The sequence below is a fragment of the Capsicum annuum genome, chromosome 1, assembly GCF_002878395.1.
Source record: "Capsicum annuum cultivar UCD-10X-F1 chromosome 1, UCD10Xv1.1, whole genome shotgun sequence".
Taxonomy (NCBI): Eukaryota; Viridiplantae; Streptophyta; class Magnoliopsida; order Solanales; family Solanaceae; genus Capsicum; species Capsicum annuum.
In genome coordinates, this window is record NC_061111.1 from 223,954,547 (window position 1) to 223,961,505 (window position 6,959).

Here is a 6,959-nt window from a genome sequence, read left to right on the forward strand (position 1 = left end):
CTCTAGCTGAGCTGAAGGAGCAATTAAAGGATCTTTTACATAAGGGTTTCATCCATTCTAGTGTGTCCCCATGGGGTGCATCGATGTTATTCATGCATAATAAGGATGGTTACATTCGGATATGTATTGATTATCGGTAGTTGAATAAGGTAACGATAAAGAATACCTATCCTCTTCTAAGGATAGATGATTTGTTTGATCAGTTGCAGGGTGCTAAGTTTTTCTCCAAAACAGATCTTTAATTCGAATATCATCAGTTAAAGATTAGGGAGGTGGATATCCCTAAGACAACTTTCCATACCCGGTATGAGTACTTTGAGTTTTTGGTTATGTCTTTTGGGTTGACCAATGCCCTGACGACATTTATGGATTTAATAAATAGGTTCTTTTGTCATTTTTTAGACCTGTTCATCATTGTTTTTATAGATGACATCTTGGTGTACTCTAAGAGTAAGGTGGATCATGGAAATCACCTCCGTATTGTATTATAGACCTTGAAAAAGTAGAAGTTTTATGCCATGTTTAGGAAATATGAATTTTGGTTGAACACTATCACTTTTCTAGGGCATATCATTCCTAGTGAAGAGATCATAGTAGATTTGCAGAAGGTTGTAGTGGTTAAGATGTAGCCTAGACCCCTGACTCCAACTAATATTCAGAGCTTCTTGGGTTTGGTTGGCTACTATAGGAGGTTTCTGGTCTGTGTTTTTGATTATAGATGCCCTGTTGACTAAGTTGACCTAGAAAAAGGTAAAGTTCTTGTGGTCGGATGCTTATGAGGGGAATTTCTAGAAGCTGAAGGACAAGCTAACTGCAACCCTGGTTTTAACTTTGCCTAAAGGCACTGATGGATTTGTGGTCTTCTGTGATACTTCTCGTGTGGGACTTAGTTGTGTCATAATGCAGCATAGCTAGGTGATAGCTTATGCCTCTAGGAAATTAAAGGTGTATGAAAAAAACTATCCGACTCATGGTTTGGAATTGTTAGCCTTGGTGTTTACGTTGAAAATCTGGCACCACTATTTAGATAAAGTGCATGTGGGCATCTTTTCTGATCATAAGAGCCTACAATATGAGTTTACTCAAAAAGAGCTTAACCTCAGGCAAAGGAGATGGCTTGAGCTTCTCAAGGATTATGACATGAGTCTTCACTGCCACCCAAGTAAAGCTAATATGGTTGTTGATGCTCTTAGCTGTTATCCATAGGGAGTCTACCTCATGTGGATAAAGAGAAACGAGAGTTGGTGAAGGACATTCACCATTTGGCTAACCTGGGAGTTCACCTCTTGGACTCAAAGAATGGTGGTATGTTCATTCAGAAAGTGGCAGTCATCTCTTAGTGCTGAAATCAAGGAGAAACAATTGTTAGATCCTATTTTAATGAGGATCAAGGGTGATGTAGGTGGGCAGAAGGTGATGTCCTTCAAGATTAGTAATGATGGTACTTTGCTGTACCAAAAGAGGTTATGTGTTTTCAATGTTGATAGTTTTTGAGAAAAGATCTTAGCCGAGGTGCATGAGTTGCACTATGTTGTTCATCCCGATTCAACAAAAATGTATCATGACCTTAAGGACATGTATTGGTGGAAAAATATAAAGAAGGATGTGGCCAATTTTGTTTCCCTATTAGTGCGCATCCATACCTTTCTGAGCAAATACTTGACACTCCTGAATCTGATAGCCTGGCTTGCCACACCTGAAGTACACATCACTACCTGCCTACACTCACCATGATGGTGTTAGGCATATTTCTGACATAGAAGGTTGGTACGAGCACTGCTAACACTAACCCAGGACTTAGAGCCTGGTGCCTTATTCCTATTTTTTTTGAATTTTGGCACTAGGGCACTGGCTGAAGAAGGTACTGGGGCTAAAAACCTCTGATAAAACTGAGGATGGTTACCACCTTATGACCTTGGCTAATTGAAATTAAAACTACCTGTCCTAGCTCTCTTGTTTCCTCTCTCTCTAAACTTAATCTTTTGCTCCTCTATCTGTTGGGCATGGACCATCAACCTAGACAAGTCCATCTCATTAATCAGCATTGCGGTCCTACACTCTTTGACCATACATTCAGATATGCCATACACAAACTTACTCATTTTAGAGCTACTATCAACTACCACATGAGGAGCATACCTAGCTAACTGAGTGAACTTGAGAGAATACTCTCTCACACTCATGCTACCTTACCTCAAGTTAATAAATTCTAACACTTGGGCCTCTCTCAACTCTAATGGAAAAAATTTGTCCAAGAAAGTCGTGGCAAACTCTTCCCATTCTATAGGCCCTGCATCAACACCTCTATCAAGTTTCTACTACTTAAACCAAGTATGGGCTACATCCTGCAATTCATATGCAGCCAACTCGGCACTCTGACTAGACATCACCCTCATAATATTTGTTACCTTCTGAACTATGTCTAAGAATTCTTATGGGTCCTCTTAAGACTTGAACCTCATGAAAGAAGGAGGATTCATCTGGGTAAAATCCCAAATTCTAGTTGCAGCAGTATTGGACATTGGGTTAGCTGGGACAGCAACTGGTCATTCATTCTATGCTGCTACAGAGTTTGCTAGAGTAGTGAACACAATCCTGAATTCTGCATGTGAGACATACTTATCCAGAGGATCTGCCTGGGTGGGATGAGGGGCTAGCTGAGTTTCTATCCTTTTTTCTTTTTTCTTGGAAGGCCTGTTGTGTAAATGGAAAGAGAAAACAGATTAGACTGAGAGTTTAACTTGAGTTCATGCTCACTTGCATGACATGAATACTGAAAGAAGGAAAACTTTTCATAAACGCCTTGCATCCTCTTATCCATAAGTGTGGCACGCTACAGACCCATGCACAAGACTCTACTCGACGTAACTTTCAGACTTTCTAGGACACTTTAAAACCTTATGCTTTGATACCAAGTTTGTAATGAACTGAGACTACCCCTTAGTTATTACACGGTAATTACAGTCCTGAGGGACCATAAGCTAACTCATGAACTAATACCTGCTATGAGCACTAGATAATATAATCATGAATTTGGAAGAATAACTGAAATGCCATAAGGTTTTAATATCTGAATTTAAACTGAAATATAAATCAAGGAAATACATCTGTTTGAATTTGAGAAAATACTGATAAATTAAATAACTAACTCACTGTAGTGTCTCAAAAGCCTCTAAGACTGACTGACTGAGAGTTGATGGGACAAGCCCCCAACTAACTCTACTAACTACTAAAATAAAGACATAAAATAAGATAGTCTTCTATCGAGTTATGAGGACTCACCACTGCTACTGTACTGCCGAGAATTTGAGTGACTAAGTGTGATTCAGGAACTGAGCGTCAGCACCTATGATATAAGATGTCACAATGCAAAAGAAAGGTATGCGATCAGTTCTTTGAATGTACTGGTATGCTAAATGAGGTAGGCTAACATGCAAGGTTTCATTAATAGGAGTAATGATCTATCTGAGTATACGTGTAAAGCATGGAATACTAGACAGAGAACATGAAATCTATAGATACTGAACAAGTATGAAAGTTTGTAAAATACTGAAAATACATGAAAAGTCTATAGACTCTTAAGATGTATGACCAGGCATATAATATGGACTGAATAAAATTCGTAATTTGAAGTATTGAAAAATATATTGATATCTGTATGCATTGATCAAAAAACACTAAGACTGAATAACTAAATTAGGACTGTAACTGAGATTGTATTTGAGACTGTGGGAGGTATCATCTAACCGACATTCCCCAACTTGGGCTAATTAGGGTCCAACCTGTAACCCCAGTTGGAAGGGTGTTAATACCGTGCCACGGGTACTAATGCTAGCTGTGTGAATCCAGTAAACAGATATAATGTCCAAAGGACTAAGGGTGTTAAGCCTGAACTGACGCGTGACCCCTGCAAGATAGTCAAGCTTAATCTGACGGGTTACTACTTATATCCTACGCTGGCTATATAGTTTTGGAGTATAGGGAATGCTACTAACGACTCTACCTATTTGATGGGAAAATCACCATCCCCGCATTCGCTCAGTGGTAAGTCCTACTCCCAACTGAAAGACACTGAGATACTAGATTGTTCTGAGTTTAATGACTAATATCTGACTATTCTGGTATTGCTCATAGTATAATCTGGAGACTACTCTGTAATGTACTGAGACTAGACAATTAAAACAACTATGGTTTTCGGGTATTCAATACCCTAGGACTCAAAAGTAATAATAGTAAAATAATATCAAGCATAGAGGATATAACATGAAAACCTTTATCAAATATTCATTCTTGTAGGCATTTTATCAAACACTTGGTGTTCATAGTTTAAGTGACTCATGAAAATAGCTTAAAATTTAAATAATAGCATGATTTCAACACCAATGACACTTAATCAGGAGTTAATTTAAAGAATAACAATATTGAGACATGTGGGAATTGATATCAACGATAATCTCTTTAAAATAAGGCATAATATCAATATTCATGGAAGTTCATGGAGACTCATGGTTTAAAATCACAATTAAATATCATGAATCTTGAAAAGATAATAACTTTATAATTAAAATTGGATACTTGGACTCCATTGGTGAAAAGAACTTATGGATGAACATTTAACATACCTGGGATAATGGATTTGGGGGGATTGATGGAGAGTTCTTGAGAAATTGCCTTGAATATGAGAGCTAGGGTTCTTGATTTTGAAAAGGGGATCTTCAATTTTGAAGAAGCATTGAATAATGATGAGTACTTAGGTCACTAATAGGTTAAATATCATGTTTTAGATAGATTAGGGCCGTGGAAAAAGACCCAAATACCCTTTAAATAATTTAAAAATAGAAGTTGAAAACTGACTATCCTGATTTTTGGCCTTGGCATGATGCGCCAATATCGCACCAAGCCATTGGAAAAGGGACAACTAGGACTTGGACAAACGGTGTGATGCACCACCATCGCGGTAAGCCTGTGGGTGCCATTTTGGCCACCTCTGTGATGCTCCATGATCGTAGAGCCCTACTGGAAATTAGCTTGCTCCACGTCGCGTCATATTTGCAGAGTCACACTGGAAATTGAAAATTGTCATTTGGACTATCTACGCGACACGCTAAGGGTTAAAATAATGGTGTTTAACGACTGAAACTTAAAATTACCCTAACTTCTTACCTAGTTATCAAATTTAGGTAAATTTTATATCGTTGAAGAGATAATTTAATTTTATACGTAATAAAAGGCTCTAAACTCAAGAATAATGAGTGTTTTATAAATTTATATATGAATACTCATGTATAGAGACTTAGATTACTCTAGGAAAATAGGGGGTGTTACACGATAGTATTTTCAAATCTTATGAATTAGGTTTTCTGTCAGTTTCTGGACTTGTTTATCATTGTATATATTGATGATTTTTTTGTGTATTCTAAGAGAGAGGAAAATCATGGCGATCACCTCTACTTGGTGTTACAGACCCTTAAGGAGCAGCAGTTGCATGTCAAATTCTCTAAGTGTGACTTCTTGTTGAATATTGTGACTTATCCAATACTTGTTATTTCTAGTGAAGGGATCATGGTAGATTTATAAAAGGTTACGGTGGTTAAGAAGTGGCCTAGACCGATGACTCCAATGACATTCGAAGGTTCTTGGGTTTATCCAGTTATTACTGAAGGTTTCTGGTAACTTTTTCTTCTATTGCTGCCTTATTAACTAAGTTGACTAAGAAGAAGTTGAACTTGTTATGGTCTAATGCTTAAGAGGTTAGTTTTAAGAAGTTGAAGGATAAGTTAACTTCAACTCTGGTCTTGACTCTGCCTGAGGGAACTGATGGTTTTGTTGTCTATTCTGATACGTCCCGAGTGGAATTGGGCTGTGTATTGATACAGCATGGAAAGGTGGTTTATTATGATTGTAGATAGTTTAAAGTTAATGATATGAATTACTCAACTCATGATTTTGAATTTTTAGCTATGGTGTTTGCATTGAAGATCTGTCGGCATTATTTGTATTGTAGTACCTCGAATTTTCTTTCTAGCTAATTTCATCCCAGGAATGCCTATTATTAGCTTATAAAGTTAATGATGATTGTTCCATGAGTAATTTTCCAGATTTTTACTTTTTCATGTGTAAAATTCAATAAGCTTTCCATCGATATAAAATTTGCCTATATCCGATACCCGGGCAAAGAGTTAGAGCCTTTTTAGTGAGACAGTGTATCACCTGAGCCTCCAGCGCATCGCAGAGATAGATCAAATAGAAATTGTTTATTTCCAGTGTTTCTTCATGATATTGGCACATCGCACCAAACTTCCAGGTTGCAGACAAGGTGGCAACGGGATAGCTATGCGTCGCACCACCGTGCAAATTCCTATTTGCCATTTTTAAGTGACTTAACGCGATAGTGGCGCGTCGCACCAAGGATGAAAATTGAGAAATTTTCTCAAAAATAAATGATATGTCCTCGGGTTAAAAGGGTCAATTTTCCCACCCTATATTAGCCTTATAACATGAGATTTGGTCATAATTCAGCAACTTATACTCAATTACTCCCAAAAACTCTCAAGAAAAAGCCCTAGGGTTTTCATAGAAGGTTTAATTCCAAGGGAATTCATCATCAAATTTTAAGAATCTCTCCGTCAATCTTCACGAAATCACGAACTATGATATGCGTAGTATTCATCTACGGATCCCTTTCATTCGTGGAGTCCAAGAACCATGTTTTAAATAACCTATTGTGGTTTGCTTATTGTGATTTGATCATGTTCATGTTGATTGAAAACCTATGAGTTTGGGTAGTTTTAGATTCTTAAATTTATGATTTCACCTATGCTATAAAGTGTGCATGTAAGGTGTTTGATAAAATTCCTAGAATGATAGAATCATGTTTCTTATGACTCAATAGTATCTAAATGACAAGTCCATGCTAACCCCTATGATGTAACACAATTTCTATGCTCTTGTTGTGTATT